We start from the raw sequence: 26420 nt of genomic DNA, 5'->3' as shown, positions 1-26420 counted from the left end.
TCCACTATCTTAATATCGAAATTAAAATAACACAGTTAGAGAAAACTACACATCAATATATTTCATTTACATATATTCTCAAGAAAATATTAGTACATTGTATGTAACATGTACAAAAGAATTATGCTCCATGACAAACTGAGCCTTATTCCAGGTATGCAAAACGAGTTTAACATTTGAAAATTAATTAATGTGGCTTGCCACGACAACATCATAAAGAACCAAAATTATATGTTTATATAATTAAGGTAGAAAATGATTTGACTAACCTAACACCATGTTTAGTAAAACTTTTTGGCAAGTTAATAATAGAAGAAAAATCCATCATCTACAAAGCCTATAGATGATATCATACTTCATGATGAGATACTTAGGTGGTTTCTCTTAAGACTGAAAACAAGGCAAGGATGTTCTCTTTCACCATGCCTAGTTAACATCCTAATGGAAGTTTTAGCAAATGCAATAAGATAAGAAAGTAAAATAAAGGTATGAAGATAGAGTAGGGAAGTAAAACTGCCTGTGTTTGCCAATGAATAATTATGTATATAAAAATTCCCCAAAATTGTGGCCCAAAACACCGAAATAACCCACCTGGAACTAATACATGAGTTTATCATAATCACAAATAAAACATTAATGTAACAGTCATTTCTGCCTATATCCCAGCAATAGATTATTGAAATTGAGTTTTTAAGTAACATAGCATTTACAATGATTTATTTAGTTATACATCTAAAAAATGTCCATGGGATCTGTATGCTAAAACTATAAAACTCGTCGATGACAGACTGGACAAGGAAAATGTGGCACATATACACCATGGAGTACTATGCAGCCATAAAAAATGATGAGTTTGTGTCCATTGTAGGGACATGGATGACCCTGGAAACCATCATTCTCAGCAAACTGACACAAGAACAGAAAATCAAACACTGCATGTTCTCACTCATAGGCAAGTGTTGAACAATGAGAACACATGGACACAGAGAGAGGAGCATCACACACTGGGGTCTGTAGCAGGGAATTAGGAAAGGGACAGTGCAGGGTGGAGAGTTGGGAGGGATACCATGGGAAGAAATGTCAGATATAGGTGATGGGGAGAAAGGCAGCAAACCACATTGCCATGTATGTACCTATGCAAAAAAAAAAAAAAGTAATTCAAATCTTGAATCCAAAGCAAAGTTTTATTTTATATACCCTGTGCAAGTTCTTCAAACTCTCAAAGTCTTAATTTCCTCACAGAAAACAGAAATTAAAATGTTTCTATGTATTCTTTGTGAGACTGAATTACATAAAGCACCTGAGACACCAGTGACTGTTACAATGAACAATTGCAGTGAGCAAATATTATTGTCATACATTCTACTGTAGTAATTCAAAAACAATTCCAAAGAAGGTACTACCCACAGTTAAAATTCATTTTATAATTAATATTTGGAGAAAAGTATCTGATCTGTTCTTTCTTTTCTAATAACATCTGAGAACTTTAAAAATTTCTATTCATGTATGAACATGTAAGAGTATCCAAATGATTTTCAGCAACTGAGTAGTCAGAGAATATATTACTTTATTTAGCTTAACACAGAAAAACTGAAATTAGACTCACCTCAATTTTCTATAAAAGTTAAATTCCAGGCCGGGCATGGTGGCTCATGCCTGTAATCCCAGCACTTTGGGAGGCCAAGGAGCGTGGATCACCTGAGGTCAGGAGTTCAAGACCAGCCTGGCCAACATGGTAAAGTCCTGTCTACTGAAAAATACAAAAATTAACCAGGTGTGGTGGCAGATACCTGTAATCCCAGCTATTCAGGAGGCTGAGGCAGGAGAATTGCTTGAACCCAGGAGGCAGAGGTTGCAATGAGCCAAGATTGCACTCCAGCCTGGGTAACAATTGCATTCCAGCCTGGGTGATGAGCAAGACTCTATCTCAAAAAAAAAAAAAAAAAAAAAAAGGTAAATTCTGATTTAAAAATATAAATTGGCTGGCCTCAGTGGCTCATGCCTGTAATCTAGCACATTGGGAGGCTGAAGCACGTGGATTTCGAGGTAAGGAGTTTGAGACCAGCCTGGCCAATGTGGTGAAACCCCATCTCTACTAAAAATCAAAAATTAGCCAGGTGTGGTGGTATGTGCCTATAATTCCAGCTACTCAGGAGGCTGAGGCAGGAGAATTGCTTGAACCTGGGAGGCGGAGGTTGCAGTGAGCTGAGATCCCACCATTGCACTCCAGCCTTGGTGACAGAACGAGACTCTGTCTCAAAAAACAAACACACACACACACACACACACACACACACACACACACACACACAAATTAGTGCTTTATGTTCATGAGGTGGCTTAATTTATTAATTGCATTTAAATATGAAATTATTTACATATCATATGCTTGGTTTAATTAGGGTCAACAGTAGGTTTAGGATTTCAAAAATTGCTAAATTATAAAAGAAAGACTTTCAACTTTCATTTTTCAAAGAATCAGATTTCTACATGTATTTTTTGTTAGAAATTATTTGGAGGTAGTGAATTTGACCCAGCTCGGGCACAAACTACTTATTTAGGCAAGCAGTTTTGAAATCTATGAGTTAGTGCATCATTTTCAGTCACAATAGTTGAAAGCAGTTTTGTATTGGTTCAGACGCTTTGCTTTAGTGCCTTTTACTCTGTCATATTTGATTTCTACAGTGTAGTAATATTGAGAACATACTTACAGAAAATATATATTGTCTTTTCACTCATGTATTCTACTAGAAGAGTATGTAGTATTATAAGCAATAGTATCAATTCCAAACTTTCAGTTGGAATTATAAGCACACTTATGCATGACCTCAGTAGAAAATATTGAAGCTTATGATTATCTGAATAACATACATATATGTACTTTTAACCTCACAGAAAAATACATGGATTCAATAAGGTACTTTAGAAATAGGTTTACATCTTGGGGTTTAACAGTTTTCACTAAAATGAGCCAATCTGTTCCCAATTTATTTCATCATTCATTCTCTAGTAGGCAGCATAAATGTAATAAGCAGAAAATACTGTGTCCATATTAAAATAACTCTTCTAAGTTGTGTTAAATGATTAGCAATACTTCATGATCAACATAAAGTAGGCACAGGATTTGCTTTGGAGATGCACGTAGATGAATTGTATTGGAAGAAATAATACATCGTTAGAATTTGTACAGATTTCATCTGGAGACCTTTGCTAGATTTGCCTTTCAGTGCTATGGCAACAGATTCCCAGCAGGATACAGAGATAGTCATGTGATTAATCACAGTGGACCTCATGTCCTTGGGTTGCAATACCAAAACTGACATTTTTTTATACCAAAGGGTTTGAGTCCTGACAAGCATCTGTGAAGCTTTTCTGCTTAATCTCACCCTGTCTATACTATATCTCTTTCTAGAACAGGAAATGTGATTATTGGCTTAAAAACTCAGGTTTAGAGATGTGTAAAATAGAAATTAGCATTTTTTTTTTTTTTTGAGACAGAGTTTTGCTCTTGTTATCCAGGCTGGAGAGCAATGGTGCCACCTTGGCTCACTGCAACCTCCGCCTCCTGGGTTCAGGCAATTCTCCTGCCTCAGCCTCCTGAGTAGCTGGGATTACAGGCACGCGCCACCGTGCCCAGCCAATTTTTTGTATCTTTAGTAGAGACGGGGTTTCACCATGTTGACCAGGATGGTCTCGATCTCTTGACCTCGTGATCCACCCGCCTCGGCCTCCCAAAGTGCTGGGATTACAGGCTTGAGCCACCGCGCCCGGCCAGAAATTAGCATATTTTTAAAAGACACACACATATGCAATATACGTATATATAGTACAAGTATACCTATGCATATGTATTTATTTATTCAGACAAAAAAAAAATCTTACCTGTAAGAATGTTTATATTGAGAAGTATGTCAAAGATTAACTTTGAATAGCATTTATAGTGTTGATAAAGAAAAGAGAAAACCATTTCACAGATTGCTTTCTATCGCACAATGGAAAATATTGACATGGAAAGAAAGAAATTTTCCAAATAGAAATACTCTAAGAAAAGAACATATATATTACTGATAGGTTCTATTTTCTTTGCAACATATTATCACTTAAAAAGCAATAAAAGTTTACACAAGAGATGGATGGGCAGTTAAATTAAATGACATTGATTCAAAGCTTGGAAAAAAAAGTGGCGACTCAAATCTACTATTTGATTAAGTACTGGCTCTTGTTACTTAGGAGTCTGCCAAAAAGTTTGAATTTTATCCAAAGAGGTCTATTATTCTTTTCACCATTTTTAAACCCTGAAAGCAAGAGGGACATAAAATACACATGCATTGAACAAAAACTGAAAGGAAGCAATTAATTTGGAACAAATGTCCATTCATGTGTTAAAAATAAAAGCCCTAACAAGAGCCTAGTGGAAGCATATAGGTGTTATGTCTGCCACCAAATTCTGTGCCCAGACGTAAGATTATTCTTAAATCTTTGGCTGAGCATTTTAAGTTTTCATACTCATAAGACATTGTTCCTTCAAATTTTGAACATTAAATTAGCTCTTAGTATATTCACTTGATATATAGCAAATTAATATCAAGATCTACAATCTAAGCTCTAAAACAGTAGTTTTTACTTTTTCAACAGAATTTCAAAAAATACATTTAGTTGTATAAAGAAGAAGGGATTATATATGCTTATTATTATCTCGTTCATTTAGATGGACAGTGAGATTTGGATGAGGTTAGAAAGTATTGCATTGAATTCTATTAGCAGTAAGAAAGTGTTTTATGTATTATACGGTAAATTATAAGACTATAGGTTTGGCCGGGCGCGGCGGCTCACGCCTGTAATCCCAACACTTTGGGAGGCTGAGGCGGGTGGATCATGAGGTCAAGAGATCAAGACCATCCTGGTCAACATGGCGAAACCCCGTCTCTACAAAAGATACAAAAAAAAAAAAAAAATAATAGCTGGGCATGGTGGCGCGTGCCTGTAATCGCAGCTACTCAGGAGGCTGAGGCAGGAGAATTGCCTGAACCCAGGAGGCGGAGGTTGCGGTGAGCCGAGATCGCGCCATTGCACTCCAGCCTGGGTAACAAGAGCGAAACTCCGTCTCAAAAAAAAAAAAAAGACTATAGGTTTAACAGATCACTAGATATAATATTTTCATTTTTCTATTAATTATATTCTACCTGGTTGTACAGTTTTGTTTAATGTACTATTTTCTAATAGTTTAAAATTTACTATAAGTGTAAATACTTTTTACATTTCAAAATTCTGTGGTTTTAATCACTTTATAGAGAACATTTCGGTGGCATAATCAAAATTACAATGTCAAGTGAAAGTAATATGTTATTAATTAAAAATTATTTAAGAATATTCAGAAGATAAATATAAGTCAAAAGAAGAAAACTTAAAATACCCATAACATTCTCCACAACATAATCATTCCGAACACATTGATACAAACCTTTTCAGATGCAAGTGGGTTCTTGACTTGATGTACATAATTTCAGTATAGTACAGTGGGGGCATTTCAAATAGGAAAATTAAAGCTACAAACATTATTTAAGGTCATGTTTTTATATGATTTTGGTTAAATAGGTACAGAGTCTCTGATGACATTACCAACTCTTAACACACTGAAGATGCTTAATAAATTTTAAAGCACTTAGATAGAAATGCTATATATGTGTAAATATATGTTGATGAATTATACTCCCTGACATACAAAAGAGGAAAAGAGGATTGACTAAAGACAGTATTGCAATTAGGGCATCAGAGTATTTCATGTAGGTCTAACCTGAATATGGAAGAAATCCACATCAATACTATTCATCAAATAATAACTCATTAAGCAGTCACAATGTCTGTATACTATCTATCTTTTGCATGAGATGACTGTCACTACCCTAATTTTATAGGAGAGAAATGTGAGATAAGAGACAATAAAAGCATTTAGGGAAAAGAGAATATAACTGATAGAGCTAGAAGTTGGCCACATATATCCAACTAAGAGTTTATTTTCTTAACCATTCTGCATTACTGATTCACAGTTGTAGCTGGTGATTCTAGGTGCTATTAATAATGATGATAGATTAATTCCATCTCATCTACTGAACTCTGAGAGAAATTCTGGACAGTCTGGAGTTATCTATAGTCAGTCATTAGTAAAAGGTAAAGCTTTTACAACTATCACTCTTATTTAAAAAGCAATATTTAAATTCGGGTTACATTGCTCATGGCATTGCAAGTTTATCAAATTCCAGCTGCCAGCCAAATCTTTGCAATTATAGGAAATTAAGACAAAATAAAAGAAATGGTCAAAAATTTAATTTGCTATATTAATATAAATTTTATTCCCCTCTTTTTTGAGAGTAAGAAGTGAGAATAGTGCAGTTGTCAGGGTCAGTTAAGACAAAAAATATATGGGGCTTCCTAAAACACATATTAAAATATTGATTATAGTGTTGTCATGTTATTGGTTATTTCATTGTAGAACTACCATATATGGTAAAGATAAGAAAGTCACGTATGAATAATCAGCTTCAAAAATAAAAGAGTGCAATTCACTGCATAGGTGTTCTGTGGGTGACAAAAAAAAATGACATCAAATTGAAGTTTGCAAAATACTAGAGGAAATGTGTATGTTTGAACTCCAATACAATTCTCAACTACAGAGTAGCTTTACAAATATACCATTCACAAGATACCACCACAAACCAGTTAAATTAGTGAACTTTGGTAGCCATCTATGCCTAGTGTTCCATTATTCCAATGATAAGCGTGTGGGAGGTATTTATATCCTACTGCTCAAGGTCATCGCCAAAATCTGATTGCAAACATCCAAAAAAATGGCAACCGCAGGCATAAATGGGTTAATAGAACCCTAGCAGTGATAGTCTTTTATACCACAAGGTATAAAAACTTGTTCTACCAGATGATTCCAATGGGCTGCATCCATTAGAAACTGTACCCCTGTGAAAGGGTACACGAAGGATTCCGTTTTCTTGCATCCATCTAATTCTCTTCTTTTTACCATCACCCGATATACTAGCATCTTAAACTGACAATCCCTTAATCTCTGCTGAAAGAAGCATTTTCATGCCCTTGGTTTAAAGATGAAAATGTATTAAACAATTTCTCTAAATATATTCAGAAAAAATACTGCTTATAAGCTACTATAGTGGTTTCTAAAAGGCTAGAGTGAATTAAAAAATAAAGTTTTCCTATACGCTAGTAGATTCTGCTTCTCATTGAGATGATTCTTATGCGCAACTAGTTTGCATTTTTAGAAATTTCAAATCAATAGAACTCCTTCTTTTCCTAATAAACTCATATACGTTATTTCAGTTAATAAATATAGGTTGGACTACTTGGCTTTGTGAAGCAGTGGGGGAGGAGGTAGAAGGCCCAGAGTTATTTATTTTACCCTTTTATGTGCAATTTGGCAGGCCGAGAAGTAACATGTGGCTCTAAGGGATGAAAAATGTAGCCTAGCTTCATGGTTTCCAAATTAACGTACCAAGAAATCCAGCTGTACTTTTTTGCATCTCTTTGGATTGTATGAATTGCATTCACTTTTTTATAGTAGTCAACGTACTTTCTTTCTGGAGTTACATGTTTCTGATTATCACAACTAAAGATCTACTACTAGAAGAACACCAGAAAAGTACTTACATTTTGAGAACTTTTATTAATCTGTCAGCATGCTTTGCTAGTTTCTGTTTTTTCCAGGTCCTTAATGCCGAGTTCTCTGATGCCCCTAACAGCCTACTGAAACCCATCCCAGTGCGTCAGTCAGTACTCACAGAAATAGGACAAATAAGATTGGCATCCTTTTATCCTTCCTATCACATGCATTGCATTCATTCCCTCCATGCCCCTATTAACCACAGCCATTAAGAACACACTCTATTATTACTAAAATCCCAGATGCAGCTGACGGCTTGCTGTGTTAGAACTGCCTCTTGGCTTGCTCACAGCTTGTTTTTACCACTCGGTAATGCTTCTCAGAGCTAGTTGGCGCTGTGACTGTTTATTCGTCTGAACTTGGCTGTGCTTTTGGTCTCCTCATCTCATTTTTGGCCCTACTCCTCAGCAGAGAGCAGAGACTGGTGTCTCACAACACCACAGATGTGAAATGACTTGAAAACAACACCCCTAGCTGCTGCTACAAGGAATGATATTTAAGTCAAGGCACTCCCCAGTGAGGGAAGAGACTTTTCAGCTGGGATTCTAAGTAAAAAAATATTCTGCCTCTGTGGTGTGAATTTAAAATAACCATCCTAACACCACAGTGATGACCAAAGCAGGAGAGAGCATTATGACAATTATCACTCAGGTAGTAGAGAGGCACCTGAAGCACCATTCTGACCGCTGACAATGCCACCCATCTGCAGAGTGTATAAAAGAAAAGTCAAAGCTTCCATAGAAATTAAATGAAGATGACTCAGACCTGAAAAAATCTTTTAAAAGTTTAAAAAAAACCGCAAAATTGTGAGTCTAGAAACAAGGCTCTGCAGTTAGAAACTAGAATACTTAGAGCATGTAGGAAGATTCCTTAAAGGTCTGAATAAGAAATCCTGCACTAATACTGCATCATTTTACTTATGAGTAGAATCTAAAATAGACAAATTCACAGAAGCACAGAGAGGAATCGTGGTTGCCAGGGTTTGGGGTGAGGGGTGAAGAATGGGAAGGTGTTGGTCAAAGGGCACAGAGTTTCAGTTATACAAGATGAAAACGTTTTGGAGATAAAATGCACAGCATGGTGACTGAAGTTAACAATACAGTGTTACGCACCTGAAATTTGCTACGAGAGTACATTGTAAGTGTTCTCACACCTCTACACACACATCACCCCTCCCCATCACACACAAAGGTAAATAAATGAGGTGATAGAATTGTTAATTAGCTTGATTATATTGATAATTTCACAGAGTACGCATATATACGTTTAAAGTGCACAACTTGATTGTACGTATATACGTATGTACGTATGTATATATATAAATACACACGCATCAAGTTGTGCCCTTTAAATGTATAATTTCCATCAGTCAATTATATCCCAATAAAACTGAAAAAAAAAAGAAGTCTAGAACAAAAACAACTATTTTGATCTCCCTGGAATTAGCTCTTCTTGAAGACAGAATAGAAACTGACTGGCAGCCCCTCTTTACCCTTTTTGGCTCTTACAGTATAATTATGTAAAATGTATAATTATAGGATAGGGTTCACTTAATCCCACAAAAAGCATTTGTTATCTTTTAAATCCTGGATGAAAAACAACACAAACAAAAACCAAAAGACAACAACAAATAGACAAATGAAAAACATAGATGGTCTTGCTACAGCGAAGAACCTAGACAGGGTGCTTAGATTACCATTTTGGTAGTCAGGCTAGAAAGAGTCCATCTGAAAGCAGCTCCAGTCCATAAAAATGCTTGATTTTTCTGAGATCCTCACTTCACCTACAAATTATCTATATATGTAGTTTTGCCCAAGCCACATAAAAGACAAGAAGTAAAATATGCTCAGAAAGAGACTTAATCTGGTGATAATTTCTAACCCCATGTATGTATCCAGGCAGTCTAATAATCAAAACTGTGGAAATATGCAAGAACTAATTTTTTATTTCTGAAAGATCCCTAAATGGAATTAATCTGACTGCTGCAAATGGAACACTATAATCCATGGAGTGTCTGTTGTGCAGAGCCCCTGAAGACTGGCTGCTGTGAAGTTTGACACAGTTCTAATTTGGCTTCCTTTCAAAGGAGGTATTCCAATCTTATCTTTGAATAATTGAGCAAAGCAATTATGCAGTCTCTAGGAAAGCATTAATGTGCCCGTGGAGGACACTACAACGTATTTCCCCATCATTTCATAATTTATTGATTTTAGAAAACAGTTAATTTCTCTTTAACTGACCCATATTCTGCAGTACATGAAAACCGCCCAGTTAACCACTTCTTAGGTACACATTTAAAGAAGTTTGCCAAACCTAGTTGTACATCACTGATTTTACAATTTGTCTTCCTTATTGTAAGGCATTATTTTAAACATTGGCAGTTTTTAGTTTAAATATTGATTTAAACTCTACTATTTATTTCCACTAGCTCACGGTCTATAATGCTTTTGGGATTATTCATAGCAAGATCGCCCAATTGCTAATTGAGAGTGTGAAAGGCTCATTCTTATCTCAGAAGGTTGTAAAATGTGAGTGATAAATATATTGCAAAAGGGGAACATCCATCAAATGAACAGGGTTTGAGACCTTGATATTCTAAACTGTGACTACAAATAAAAAAGGTAGGTATTATGAAAAAAACAACAGCAATATTTGAAGCCAAAATAAAATAAGGCATTAATGCTTGAAATCATGTGTAAAAACCGAGGGTAGAGGAAATTTAAACATTTTCAGAGTAGGAAGCCTGCTGGTTAGTGTCGAGTCAGGTGGGATATTTTTCTTTGTCCATCCACCATAACTACTTTATTCCATTCATTCCATTTTGACAGCTTTCTTACAGCTCTTTTTTTAAAAAAGTCCTGTTTTTAGGACTTTACTATTTTTAGACATACTAAAAATATTGGCAAAGGAGAGAAAAAAAATCAATAATTCAATTTTCTTTCAGATAAAATCCCTGGAAACATTTTAGCAGATATACTTCCAGTAGTATTTTGTTCATTTTATCTCTTCTTACTGTTGTAATATACAAGTATTAGATAATAATCTGAAAAAAGAAGCTAGAAGTAATAATAATCAAAGCTAGTAAAACAATCTCTAAGGCCAAAATCAGTGTTAGCATACTAGTGCATATTTTTCCATAACACGATGACCTGTGAATGAGAATGAACACTCAGGTCATCGAACCTCAGTGGGCAGCGTGAGAAAGACAGACTAGCTTGATGTTGACCCATTTAGATTGCACCATTGTTGTCCCACTTATAAGAAATCCATGACTGCTGCAATCTCGTGGGATTTTGGTTAAATCCAAACTATCCGGCTGCAGCTCTGCACAAGAATAGGCTTTACCTTTCAATGGAATGGATGGTTTCATTGTCAATTATCCTCAGATAATTTTGCAACTATCCATACTTTCCTAAAGGGGATGAGGGAGAGGACTCAGGATAGTACTTAGATTTTAAATAGATACATTTTTCCTTTTTCTGAGGGAATTTCTGAATATCAGATATGTATTGCTTTAGAAATCTCAAATAAGAAGGATTATAAAAAACATTAAGAATTTTAATTTATATTTTTAAGCTACTCAAAATGTTTTATGTAAAACTTAGACCTATGAAAGAATTGTTAAAAATAGCTTGTTTGACACTCTCTTCCTTTCTCTCCTGGCCCTGCTCAAAGGTGTCAGTTATATGATGATTATTATGTTGTAAGATCTATACTACTCATACTATGTTTTATAGCCATAATTCTTGGAGATAAAAATACAGAGAAATAACTATTAAGAAAAAAGATATCTAAATCTCTCTCTATATAGAAATATATGCACATACACATATATGTAGTTATTAATAAGAAAATAGTATGCAAATACACACTAAACACTAATTGTTTTTAATTTACAAAAGTATCTTATGTTTTATAAAACACATGTTTGTCTCAAAATGGGATATGAACAAGTGATATGATTAAAATGTGTTAATTATGTTAAAGATGTATTTACCAAATAAAAAATACAAATAAGATTCAGTTTCATTAATTTTTTTCAAAATTTCAGAATATTGATAATTTCCAAATCATATCACGGTACAATTCACAACTGATTTTGTGAATCTAGTAAAATGAATCTAATACAGTTTTTTTGATAAAGAATTCTGTTAAGATGTTATAGACTGAATGTTTGTGTCCTCCCAAAATTCACATGATGAAATCCTAATCCCCAATGTAATGATATTAGGAAGTAGAGACCTTTGGAAGGCAATTAGGTCATAAAAGTGGAGTCCTTGTGATAAGATTAATGCCTTTATAAAAGGGAAAGGGACATGAGTATTTCTATCTCTGCCTCGTGAGGATGCAATGAAAAGATGGCTGTCCGCAAACAGGAAGAGTGCTCATACGTGCCACAGAATCTACCAGTGCCTTTAATCTTGGACTTCCCAGGCTCTGAAAGGGTGAAGAATAAATGGTTGCTGCCTAAGCCACCTGTATATAGCAGCCCAAACTGACTAATACATAAGATTTTTAAAAATTTACCAGCAGATGCATGAATGTAAGCACATAAAAATATAAAACATTCAAATTCAATAATATAACAAAATATTAATCTGCACAATCAAGTATATTACTATGCTTTGTTGTTTTATAATTGAAACTATTTTCATGTACCTTATATCACATTAGTAGTAGAAAACCTACATCTCAATAAATGTAGAAAAAGTTTTAGTGAATGCAATTTGACATCATTCTTAATCATAACCAACTAGTAATTTAAAAATACTTTTTAGTTGTGATAATAAAATATTTTGAAAATGCATCTAAGAAGTGCTCGCCATTTGTAACAAGCTCCTTGAATACAACAGGGCCCTAAAAAAGATTAAGTGTTATAAAAGACATTCTATATTTAGTATCATACAATTTAGGAGATTGTTTTATTTAGGAGATTGTAATAAGAAAACATTCATTAAGAAGGAATGACTCAAAGAAAAGAAGAGATCTGAGATCAAATAGACATCAGAGATCTACCTGAGATCAGGTAGACAAATGAGTCATGTGAGATTTATGGGATTTGCGACAAAGGTTAGAGATGATTCTTTTATCTGAGACATTCTGGAAAGGTGGGGATAGATCTTACCTTTGAATACACAAGTGCAGGGTGGTCCTCGTGATGATAGGTTTCCTAGAACACAAAAGAGTGGAGAAATGTCTTAATCATTGACATTTTCTGGAAGCACAGAGCTCAGATAAAGTTCAGTATTGTCAATGTCTACCTGGTACATCACATGAGTGTGCAACTAAAGTTATCCACCATGACTTGGCATTATAAGATCCATCACGTCCTGTAACCAGATAGCCACAGTGACCATTGAAAATGCAAACGGTGGCTGGGCACGGTGGCTCATGCCTGTAATCCCAGCACTTTTGGAGGCTGAGGCTGGTGCTTACCTGAGGTCAGGAGTTCTGGACCTGCCTGAACTGAAGAAACTCTGTCTCTACTAAAAATACAAAATTAGCCAGGCATGGTGGCGCATGCCTGTAATTCCAGCTACTCAAGAGGATGAGGCAGGAGAATTGCTTGAACCCAGGAGGCAGAGGTTGCAGTGAGCCAAGATCGCACCAGTGCACTCCAGGCTGGGCAACAAGAGTGAAACTCCATCTCAAAAAATTAAAAAGAGAAAAAAGAAAATGCAAATGGCATATTTTGAATTGGGTCCAATAAGCTCCAAACTCATAAGTAAGTTTTTTATATGGATGGCTCCAATTCTCATGTTACCTAGTTCTATTGTACCTATGCTTCTTCCTCAAGTCAAATTATGATCTAATGAAGATATTCATATGATCAACTTGCAAAGAAGAAAAAAATCAGGACTGGTTAAAATACAAGTGTACTATGTTGTTCTAATTATCGACTAATGAGTACAATTTTGAAAAAAATTTACCAGCAGATGCATGAATGCAAGCACACAGATGTATTTGTGCATCTAAATAATATACTTTAATATAAAGTGTGTTATTTCATATATAAGATTATACATATATTATATATAATAAAGTATGTTAATTCTGTCATTACAGACCTACTCAGTGCTTGTCTTAATGACATTTAAGGGACTAGCCTTCCAATAGCAAGACTTGATTATCATATGGAGAAAAATAACTTGAAGTATGAGTATACACAGACTCTTCAGCAGGAGGGAGTGGCTTTTCCTGATTGATCAAGGTTCTAGAAGGAACAATATTTGAAGACTAGGGACAAGAAGCTCTCAAGAAAATGTATAGGGACACATCTGCCAGAGAGCATGTGACTATTAATGAGTCTATTCACAGAAGAAATTCTAAAAATATTTTAGATGAATAGAATGACTCATCCTGTGGCTGTAAGTCTATTTCTGTTCAGTGCTGATTCAGTGAACAGAGCAACCATGGAGACAAAGGTCCAAATGTATACAAATCCACCACAATTAGTTCTCTTTAAACTAATCACACTTCTGAATGACCAACTTGCTGCCCAAGACACTAATGCTGAACAATTGATATAGCATCATTCCCAAATATATAACCATTTCTTTGGTGGCAATTAAATGATATTTGGCCATATCTTAAAGGGAACAGGTCATATTTAAATTACATCTTACCATGGATATGGGCTTCCGTTTCCCATCCACAATGCAACTGACAGCATTACTAACAGTTTGAATAATCATGGGTGTACATCATAGCTGATCTATTAAAATGGTACTCCACACAATATTCCTGCAAAGGATTGCACACATTGATTAAAAATGAGGGGCCATAATGGGTGCACAGCCATGGGATACACCAGTCTTATCATACAACCTGTTAAACAGAAGCAGTTGACCAATGGTATGGTTTGTTAAAGGCTCAGACGGTGCATCAGATTAGGAATTACACTCTCCAGATTAGAGCATTACTTTTCAGGATGCAGTGTATGCATTGGACTATCAGCTGAAGTCTGGTATTTTGTGCTCTATAGATGGACCAAGAGATGGAAGTAGGATTGGCTCTATTACTTTTACTTCTAGTGAACCAAATACGCAATTTGTTTTCATATTTCAATTACCTTAGGCTCTGCCTGTTTACAAGCGGTGGTTTTCAGCAGAAAAAACTCAGCTAAAAGACACGGTAAGGGCTCCACTCAACCTGAAGTTGCAGCTGCTCCCTGGCTTCTCAGGACTCTTCATGTTACAAGTACTAACTGTACTAGCAGAAGAAGGTCATTGCTTCTAGTCGTCATCAGGAAATAAGTTTACGTCTATGAAATGCGAGTAGGGGAGGTTATACCTAGAATACAAGGAATTCATTGGGAAATGGCTCGGTGTTTCTGTGTCCAATGATATAAGTAAATAGCCTAAGAGGGTAGCAAATTAAGGATTTCAATCCTTGGGAGTAGCCTTCTAGGTCTAGGCCACACCAGTAGGCAAACAAACAATCCAGGCCAGCTGTGGTGCCGATCTAAGACGAGGGAAACACAGAGTTGTAACAGAGAAGGAAGATGATTAATATCAATTATGATATTTGGACCCGCTGCAGCAACAGAGATTATTTTGCTTTCCCTTACCTCTCTGTCCAGCTGTCACTATGGTGACAACACACATGTTCTCTCTGCTGGAATGCGCTTTCCTCTTGATATTCATTCCCACACATCATTCAAGTCTGCTCAAACGTTACCCTCTTAATAGTGTCTTCCTGGTTATTTTAAATGACATTTTTTCCTACTCTCCAGTTTTTCTGTCCCCTCTTTTCCTACTCTACATCATACTTAGCAATTTTAAACAAAATTACTTGCATATTTATAAATTTATGCATTAATTACTTATTTATATATATATATTTGTTGTTTCTCTCCTCATATGAAAAATTCACAAGCTCAGGAATTTCTGGGTTTTTTTTTTTCCACTGTTGTATCCCTATCACGCAGAAGAGTTCCTGGCTCATAACAAATATTTAATAAATATTTATAAAACAGATGAATTAATTTCCTTTATATTTTGGATGATGACTCCTGAATCTACAGCTTCAACCTACACATCCACATTTCTCTCTTGCTCCACGCTTTCAGGTTACAGACAGGCTAGTGGTAACACTGTGTATAAGCAGAGTTGGCAGGGTGTCTTATGGCACAATTTTGGTGCAGAATTAAATACTTTTTTTCCTCATATGCCAAAGAATACCCCCCTTAGCTTGATTACTAATTTTCACATTCTTTACAGGGAGTGATGATAAGGTTAAAATATAAATAGTATTGGGGAGAAGTAAGTATTTACATAAATCTATTCCCACTGTGTTGAAAGAGTTTATAAAAAGTAAAATTAAAGACAGGAAACCAAGGGACCCTGAGTAGCAGAGGCTTCAGTAAAAGTGTAAGAAAAAATATTTTTAAAGTGAGGGTTAGATATTTAGAAACAAATCCTACATTTACATTGTTTAGCAGGCCTCTGTGGTTTTCTCAAGCTTAACACTCTTGCCTTAAAGTTTAATTACTTCATATTTATGCTACTATATCTTTCTGTAAATTTCTTAATTCCTTCATCCACCTTCTCAGTTTCAGTCAGTGGACTATCATTTTTCCATCCCTCTGAGCTAGGAAATGTTTAGATCTTCTCTGTTCTTTGTTCACCATATACAAATCAGTCATCTAGTGTTGTCAACTCTTATGTCAAGATCTTTAACTGAAATCAAGACTCCAAAAAGTGTAGACTACACCTGTCCTGCCATCCGTTTCCTGTGGAGATTATGTTTTTTGTTTGTTTGTTTGTTTGTTTTTGAGATGGAGCTTAGCTATTTTTGCCCGGGCTGGAGTGCAATGGCGCAATCTTGGCTGACTGCAACCTCCGCCTCCCAGGCTCAAGGGATTCTCCTGCCTCAGCCTCCCAAGTAGCTGGGATTTGAGGCACCTGCCACCATGTCCCACTAAGTGTCTATGTGTGTGTCTGTGTGTGTGTGTATATATATGTGTGTGTTTATTTGAGACAGGTTTCACCATGTTGACCATGGCTGGTCTTGAACTCCTGACCTCAGGTGATTGGCCTGCTTTGGCCTCCCAAAGTGCTGGGATTACAGGCGTGAGCCACTGTGCCTAGCCGAGACTGTTTTATACAAAATGAATTACCCGGCTGGGCACAGTGGCTCACACCTGTAATCCCAGCACTGTGGGAGACCGAGGTGGGAGGATCATGAGGTCAAGAGATCGAGACCATCCTGGCCAACATGGTTAAATCCTGTCTTAAAAAAAAAAATTACCCTTTGCTTGACTTTAACCCCTGTGTTTCTTGCCATTGTGCTTACATAGCCTCCTCCACAAACATGTCCATAAAATTGATATCTATCATTTAATATTCATCTCAAATGTCATCTTCCACCTTGGGAAACATCAAAGTGATGGCATTTCTTCCCCCATAGGTGTGACTATCGGCGTTACATCACTTGACTTACATCACTTTCTGTTAATGTTATCTGTGCACGTACTTTCCCACCATTATGTGAACAGCATCTAAATCGCCGAGACTGTTCTTTAAATCCCCAGCAATCCTCATAAGCACCTATCGAACGACAATGAATAATGTCACTCCAGGTATAATTTATTCTCCACTTTCTTCCTGAAAGGATCTCTGGATCTCACTGGTGCTGCCTCTAGGATAAACTTTTATGCCTCTCATCACACCCTCCGATTCACTGGCTCTCAATAATTTGCTTCCCTTAACTAGTTCTGGCTTATTTTCTACCACCATTACATGGTGCTCTGTACCCCAATGACTTCATTATTCAAATAGTTAAGTTTCTTAGACAATTAGAGAGAGAGAATTACGTATGGACAGAACTGAGAACCAGAGGCAAAAACGGAGAGTGAAAACTAAGGTGTTCTCTCCGCCTCTCAGAGTCTTTATAGTCTTGTCTCTATTTTTACCTTTTCTCTCTTGACTGTCCTGTAGTCAAGCTGAGTATCCAACACATATCTATGTATTCTTCAAACTCCCTGCATGCACTACAAATTTTTATGTTAATTGTATTTATTCTTTCTAAAGGAAATTTAATTAACTTAGCCCAGGACAAGAATTGTCTTTCCAGGGGTCAGAGAGGCCCTTGGTACAATCAGCTGAGACCAGAGTGAAGAGTCATGGAGGCGAGGGTGCAAATCCACTTCATAACAGGATAGTGAACAAGGAAGGCAAGACAAAACACTGAATATTTCATTTTTATTTTAGTTTTCTAGAAAACTAAACATAACTAGAAAATAATTTATGCAGAACCAGTCAAGACAAAAATATGGCTTTCATTAGGTTTTTAAAAATAACTGGAGACCTCATTATGATTTTATTACCATCATTTAACTAGAACCCCAATCATAGAATCATTGATTTTAATGCTCATTTGGATACTTTATCAGTGTATTTCCTTGACAAGGAGACATCAGAATAAAATTACTGATGCAAGAGATTTACTGGATGAAATGCCTATAAAGAATAACAAAGGAAGGAGCAGAGGTGAGAGGGGGCTTCAGATTTTAATGCAGGCTGAGTACCTGACATGGATGGAATGTATCCTCCAAAGTTCATGCATTGAAAACAACCCTCAATGCAACAGTGTCAGGAGGTAGAACCTAATGGAACATGCTTAGGCTATGAGAGTTCTACCATCACGAATGGATTAATGTAGGAGTGGGTTTGTTATAAGAGTGAGCTTGGCTGTCTCGTGCCCTCTCTCTCCTGCTCTCTGTCACCCTGTTGCCTTCCACTACTGGATTATATGAGAAGACGGCCCTCACCTGATGTGCTTCCTCAGTTTTGAACTTTGCAGCCTGCAGAACCATGAGCCAAGGAAACATCTGTTGTCTGTAATAATCCAGTCTGTGGTATTCTGTTATAGCAGTTCAAAACCAACTAAGGTACCTGTGAAAGGAAAGAAGAAAGGAGGATTAGGGAAGAGCCTCGGTCTGTGGTGAAGCCCTGAGAAAGCTGTGGCCTGCCTGATGGGACGCCCCAGAGCAGAACTTGCCTTTTAGATGAGTGACACAGGAGGCAACAGTGGAATGCCTGGAGTACCCCCGCCATGCACAGTCATTAGGTAGGAGGAACCTGAGGAGAGAAAAATCTCAGTGTGAATGGCGCATCTAAGGATACTCCTTTCAGCAAGTTTTCTCATGAAAGATTTGAGCAGTGACTTCCCATGGCTTCCTGAGCCATTGACTTGTCTTGTTCTCTTCCCAACAGAATGTAAGCACCACAAAATAAAGTAACATACATCTTTGTTATCTCCTGAATATGCCTAACCCAATGCCTAACACAAGGAAAGCATGCTTGCGACTGTATTTGTTAAAAGGTTACATTTAAGAGATGATTTGATATGATAGAATGGGTTTTCCGAGCTCTGAAAGAAATTTATTTTTTAAAATTAATAGATCCAGAAGTGTTAGATCCCTGAAATATTCGATATATATATGAGTAATGGAAATATTTTAGTATGTCATATGTTCATTTCAACAACCTGTTATTGTAGGTTAATTATACCTCATAGTTTGACTTTTCATAGTATCTTTTATCATTTTCTTCCTCACAAGCAAACTATAATATTGAACTGTAGTGTCCCATTTTAGATTTACAGATGATACTATTGAATCAGATAGAATGTGAAAAGCTAAAGACTTGTTCACGTTCAGGAAATCTGTGAATGGAAAAATTGAAATTAGAATTGACAACTGATGTACCTTTTAATTATTTCCTCTGATTGACTTACATGGTCTTTGTTTTTCTGACTTTCTATTTTGAAACAAAATTGTCTGAATCTCTGTATGGGAAATGTTTAAAGACCGAACGCTCAGTGAATGTCTGTTGGTCATCTTTAATGAATCAGATTGTCCTGATTAGGACAAGTCGGCAAGTACGGATCTGTTGAAAAGTAAAGGTGCTGTAGAACTACTTCAGTAAGAATTACAATTTACTTATTCGTTTCCAAACACTCTGCCAAGCAATTTATAAACCTTATAGCATTCCTGAAATGGCCTTATTCATATTTTATAGTTGAGGACACTGAGCTATAAAAAAATTAATTGCCCAATGTTAAAGAGCTAAAAAATGGCAGAAGTAAGGTTAGAACCCAACTCTATATGACTCTAAAGTGTGTGCTTATTTACCACAAGATCATGCTGTCTTCTTCATCTGAGACCATTTTTTTCATTGAACAGCCTTGGATTTCAAAGGAATTCTTGAAGAGGTGAAATGTATTAACTTTGACTGCAAAGATAGAAGATACAGTAGAATTCAGATTTACTAAGATTAAGAATTAAGCATTATTAAGCTTAGAATTAAGCATTATTTCAAGCATTATGCAATCTCTAAAGGAGAAAACAAAAGAAAAAGAAAATCTATGCATATATAGTGTTTAATCCATGCCAGGCTAGGTTTTATACTGACATACATATTTACAGATCTCACCATAACCAAAATTAGCCTATTTGATATCTAATTTTTTCTGTGCCAATCACTTCTCTGATTTTTGCTTTGCGTCCCCTTATTTGGGGACCTGCTTCTCTCCTTACTTCAGTCAGTACACTCCAGTGGCTGCTCTCAATGATGTTATTTCATCTTCCTGGATTTATATGTAAACAATTAAAGTTGAACATTTTAATCAAAGCTCTTCCCTGGAATAGTTTCAATTATATCTAAGAGACATAAGTTATTTCCTTTCCAGTGGCAATGCTATACAGATATTTTAAAAAATGATCCAAGAGAAAATACGTGAAGGGAAGGGAAGTGAAGAGAGAAATCGTAGTGGTACTGGAGTCTCTCTTTCTGGACATCCCTGAACTCCATTCCTATCCTTGGTTTAATTTTATTATATCAGTCAATACATTATCATCATTGTCTAATTTTTTTTATTGAGTTTCAAACTCTGAAAGACTCCTGACTATTTTGACAAAGCAATAAGGAATTCAGTTCCTTAGTCTACCATCTCTACCAGTGAGTGGAACCCAGGCCTATTTCTGTTTCAATATAGGCTTTCTTTTTGTTTTCTTTTTATTCCTATTCCATAATAGAATGTATATGTCGGATGGCTTAGAGAGGGGAATTGCCAGAAAATGTGGATGCAAGTAGGGATGGTTACATACTTCCATTTTTTTTCATCTAGACTTGTAAGAGCAAACACAGTATCTTTATATACTATTTCTACATTGTCTTTACCTTCAGGGGTGTGAATATTATCTTAGTGGTGATAAAGAGTTAATCTAATTTATCCAAACATCTATTAGACCGAAAATACTTTAATTCAGGTTTTAGCTAAATAAAATAGGTGCGATCAGGTGAATTCCTATATATAGGTGACCTAACTTGCTTTTCACCCAAAGAAATAGAACCTTCACACATTTCCTCCCAAATATCTTGGCATACCTGCAATTTCTTTTCACACATATCTGAGCAACTATTTTCTTGATGCTCTGGTTGCTTCAAAACACAGCTATAAAAAATTTCCCCAGAGAAGGTTATAAATGCAACTCTAAGCATAGGAGCACTGGAGTCAGTTCAAGGAATGAAAGTAGAAAGGCTGAAAAAGGAGACGATACATAGTAATGCACTGGGGTTTTGCACATGCTTCATCTGCTTTTCTCCCAATATTCAGGATCCTACATCAAACCAAAATTGTGGCACAGAAACAAAATAACATTATTAGTTAATTGAGTTTAACTGGAGTAGATTAATTATAATGAAGAGATGACAGGCAGAAATTAAAGTTTTTTTAAAGATGAATGAGATTTTGGAAGTTGTTTATTTTTTAATTTTTAGTTGTTAAAGATACATATTTGTACATAGTTATAGGGTACAGGTGATATTTTGATTCAAGCATACAATTTATAATAAGATCAGGGTAATTCAGTTATCTATTATAAGCATTTATCATTTCTTGTTTTAGGAATATTCCAATTCCATTCTTTTAGTTATTTTGAAATACAAAATAAATTATTGCTAATTATAGTAGCCTTATTGTGCTACCAAACACTAGATCTCATTTCTTCTATCTAACTCTATTTTTGTACCCATTAACTATCTCTTTTTGAGGGGCTTTTTTTCTGGTTTTACCTCCATTCAAAATGTAAAGAAATACTTGGAATATTATTCATCTTTAAAATAATCATTATACAGTATTTACTGTTTATAAAATTTTATGAGTAATAGAAATGCAAATAGTTATCTATATGTCTATATTTATATAGGTATAGCTATACGTGATCCAGTCTTCGCCTACCTCAAATCTAAGAAAGTCTTATAACCAGCTTCGGGCCATATAATTTAATAATTTAAATTATTTGTTGAAGCAATTGCTAACTACTCATCCTATATGTTAAGAGTTTATGTCTTTGTAAATGGTTATGTAGAAGAAATCAGTCAATACATGTAGTTTGGACTATTCACTAATTTGTTGACCACGACTCTGACTCCACCCTGCTTTTGCTGCCATTTATATCTCTTACCTATTACAGCTTTCAACACTTTATTTTCTTCTCAGTAGCCAGAGGGAATCATTTATAAATATTCATATATATGATTTTGCGGTACACACATAATTGAAATTCTTCAGTTCCCTCCTGGTGTCATAAAGATGAAGTCCGATGGCCTTAAAAAAATGTTAAGTTCCTAAATACTCTGGCTTCTTCCTCCCAGCCTTCTTAAGAACTTTAATAAAACTACGTTCAGCAAGAATGTTGTCTGCTTAAATGTGTTTTTCAATTCCAGAACGAAATGGGAAATAATTCCTTCTAAGAAGAAACTCATGAAGGAAGAAATCTGACTTACCTTGATGTTGTGTTTATTTAAAATGTTTCATGTCTTTTATATCTTAGAAGATAAATATGCAGAGATTAACAAAGGAACACCTTTTTACTTTAAAATTTAACAGTGACTTATTTGCCTATATTCTTATAGTTCTCTGAGTTATTCAAACCCGGGGTTCAGCCTACTGCATCCGAACTCAAGGAATCCACTTTTATTTAAGGCTGATGCTATAACGAAATGCATCAAGCCCTGTAATTAACCCAAGTCCTTTAAAACACTGGTTTTGAGACTTTGTGCCGTCATTGTCAACAGAGCTTTAAAATAATAGTAGCGTCATTTCATCAACCATGTAATAAACCAACAAACAAAATGTAATTTGCCATTACCATTGTTGTTTAGAAGAAGGTTCAAATTTCAAACATTAGTAACAAATCTCAGAACAAAGCGTTAGGTATAGTGAACTCCAACTTTCTCTTCAAAGAATCAGGATGTCAGTATGTTCAGTTCTTTGTCCTCCATTTTTAAGTTTAACTTCCTTGTATTTCAGTAAACAACCTTTTCTACCAGTTCTAATTAGTAGTTCGCATCTGTTCCCCTGGTCACTGCTCCATCCTGACTCATCCCAGTCACCTGCTCCAGTTACCTGCTCTGGTCACCTGCTCTGGTCTGACCTGTCCTGTAACCACCCTTCCTACCAAACTACCCACACTGCCACTCTGGCTCACACCCCTATTCCCCTAAAATAGCCAGTTGGAATTAGACCAGACTGTGCAGTCTAACCCTAGCCAACAGGGGAACGATGGCAATAAGGGCTACCTCCATCAGGAATAAGAACCCCTTCCCCACCCCTTGTCCAGGTTTGTGCTCGCCATTGTTCCATTTATGAGCCACACCCTTCTATAGAAGTAAATTGCCTTGCTGAGGAAATTTACATTCAAGCACTTCTTTTGTGGCACTGAAAATTTGCATATAACGAAAGGCCATTTCTTTAAAGTGAGTGAATTTCACATTATGAAAAAGCTCTCTATGATAAACTTACTCTATCCCTCTCATCTGACCATTGCATAACTTAAAATAAAAATAAAAATAAAAAATTAGGGAGGATTTTAGATGTTTTCACCTGAATGATTTTTAAACTCCTCTATTTGAGAATGATTTCTCTGTGGACCTTGGAAATCCATTCTTTCAATATTAGTAGGTATTGTGAAAGGACAATAAATCTTGGGGCCCCCAAATCACTAAGCTAAAGAAAAAATTCAAGCTGGGAACTGCTTAGGGCCAACCTGCCTCCCATTCTGTTCAGTCTTCCCTCTGCTCACCAAGATAAATGCATATCTAATTGCCTCCTTTGAAGAGGCTAATCAAAAATTCAATATGATGCAACCATTTGTCTCCTATCTACCTATGTCCTGGAAGCTCCCTCCTTGCTTTGAATCTTTCTGCCTTTGCTTCCAGTTGTCCCTGCTTTTCAGACTGAGCCAATGTTTGTCTTGCATATGTTGATTGATGTCCCATGTCTCCCTAGAATGTATAAAACCAAACTGTGCTCTGACCACCTTAGGCACATGTCATCAGGACCTCCTGAGGCTGTGTCATGGGCACATTTCCCAACCTTGGCAAAAAAACTTTCTAAATTAACTGAGACTTGTCTCAGATTTTTGCAGTTCATGGTATCATGTTGCAAAGACCCGAAGTAATGTTACTGTTGTGTTTTTGTTTTAATTTGGTCTCACTTGCTTCTATATTTGTTAGCAATTCCCCTAAGAGCTCTGTAGTCTGTAAATAAAGCAGGAAAAAGGCCGCAAAACAAACCTCTATCAACACCGAACTGGGAAGGACGGAGTGAGGTAGCACAGTTGCCTAACAGCCAAGCTCATCTAATGAAGAACGTCCCTGCCCTTATAAAGGCTTACAACTCTAGAAATTACATGTGAAAGGGTCTTGGTCCATGGAGTAGGCGTGAGGCGGGGGTTTGATCCTGTTTAAGTGAAAAAAACAATGCCACCTGGAAAGATTCCTCCATACCATGCCTGCATCTACAGGGCGATTAAGATGGCCCCTGGTAAGCCTTTACTTCTATTGAAATTGCAATGTGAAAGTCAACGGGGAGGTGGTCTTAGATGCTTAGGTCTCCTTCCTCATAAAGACATATGAAGCCAAGAGTGCCCACAGTGCTACATAAATTAGTAATATGTACACTCTGTGACTGTAAGAATAAGTAATAAGTTGGAACCAACTATTATTAACAACAAAAGAGAGAATCAAACTCTACATCTATATCTATGTACCTTTTAAAATCCACAAATGACACAAACAGATGATACAGTTTAAATATGTGTTTAACTTGAGAGCAAAGACACGGTTTCTGGACCAAAGATCGGTTTTATTTTTTAAAGCAATACTGACACAAGTTTCCCATGCCCCCTTCTTTTCCTGAAACTGATATGATGAGAGAAAATGGACTCTGTGCATATAGAGAGAGTCTCCAGGACAAGAGAGAATCACTAAGATTATACATTTTGCAGCTTATATAGAAAGAGCTGCAGCCCGTCTTTCTCTCTAGAGAGAAGAAAAGAAATTCTGTTTCTAACAAACATATTCTCTCCAAGGAAAGTGAGAATGGTCCCTAGATGTTTACAACCCTTTGGAATGTAAATAAATGGCTCCAGGGAAGATGGGTCTTCAGGCTTGTTTACCATTCAAACATCTTTTAATCCTGATTGCCAGGAATTTTTGCTTAGAAAGCCCTGATTGTACAGAATAGGAAATATTACTTGTTTCAACAACCAATACATGATAGTCATGGTTTACTTTCCCTGTATATTATACTTAGGTCATTTCTGAATCCCCTTGGGTTCTTTTCCTATAAACAGTAACACTGTTCACAGTCAGGCTCTCTCCACTGAGCTTCTATGCTTCTCTGAGTTAATGAAGCTGTTTCAAAGTAATAGTATTCTATTCGTTTACAAGACACAGTTTACTTCTGACCATTGTCAGAACACCGAGATCTCAGCAACAGAACAGTTTTTTTTTTTTTTTTAAACAACACCCAACTCTATTCTACTCTGGTAAAAATAGAGCTTAGAACGGTTTTGCTTTAACTTGTTCAACCTTCTTTAGACATCTCTGCAGCTAACTACCTAATTGAGCATGGAGCAATATTTTCTCCACCTACTCATTAACAATAAATCTTTAAACGACACCATCTGCTATAGGTGTTTAAATATATATATATATATATATATATATATATATATGTACGTGTGTGTGTGTATATAATACTAGTGATATTGTTATAAAAGAACCACTGTCACAAGTTGTTGATATATAAAATAATGGTGGAAAATAGTTTCTGCTTATGGAATTGCTGGCCTTTTCCATTTGCTTTTGATTTTTCATTGACAAAACATTTTTTTTCACAGCCCAGCCAACACACACCTTTCCTTTCTGATTTCCTCAATTCATAATTTTGTATAAAAATTATTTTTTATTGTACCAATGTTTATAGGACATAAACTAAAAAAACAACTGCAATAACATATATGGCCTATCCTTATTATCATTCGCTTGTTTGTATATACTTTGCCAAGCTCCCAAAATGTTTTCAAAAGTGTTTTGACTAGAATGTAGAGAAAGCTTGGAATAAGGAATGTCACAGAACTTCAATGTTTTGAGTGAAGAGACTAGGGAAGTTTTATCTTGAGCTTAGCTAAATAAATATGCTATTTGACAGAGGGGAAAACGGTAAAAGAAAAGTTCGTTTACTCTTCCCATGTCAATTATATATTCATGTCATTTTGTGCCATACTATAGTGTAGTTCTGGTAACACCGATTTGTTCAATTGCAAATACTCAGCATGCAGTTGTACATGCTAAACTTATACTCAGGGAAGATGCTGGCAATGCTGAACATGCAGATTTGAGAGTCACCAGAAATGACCACTGAAGTGGTTAATTTCCTC

At 36.0% G+C, this 26420-nt stretch overlaps 1 protein-coding gene across 2 annotated transcripts in view; it reads left to right on the top strand.

The window, feature by feature from the left end:
* LOC144579619 (uncharacterized) overlaps nt 1-26420 on the top strand; it is a 634762-nt gene that overhangs the window by 586911 nt on the left and 21431 nt on the right. The window lies entirely within an intron of this gene.

This window comes from Callithrix jacchus, chromosome 15, assembly GCF_049354715.1.
Source record: "Callithrix jacchus isolate 240 chromosome 15, calJac240_pri, whole genome shotgun sequence".
In the NCBI taxonomy this organism is placed as follows: domain Eukaryota; kingdom Metazoa; phylum Chordata; class Mammalia; order Primates; family Cebidae; genus Callithrix; species Callithrix jacchus.
Note: the sequence above shows the minus strand (reverse complement) of the source record. Positions and strands in the feature narration are given on the sequence as shown.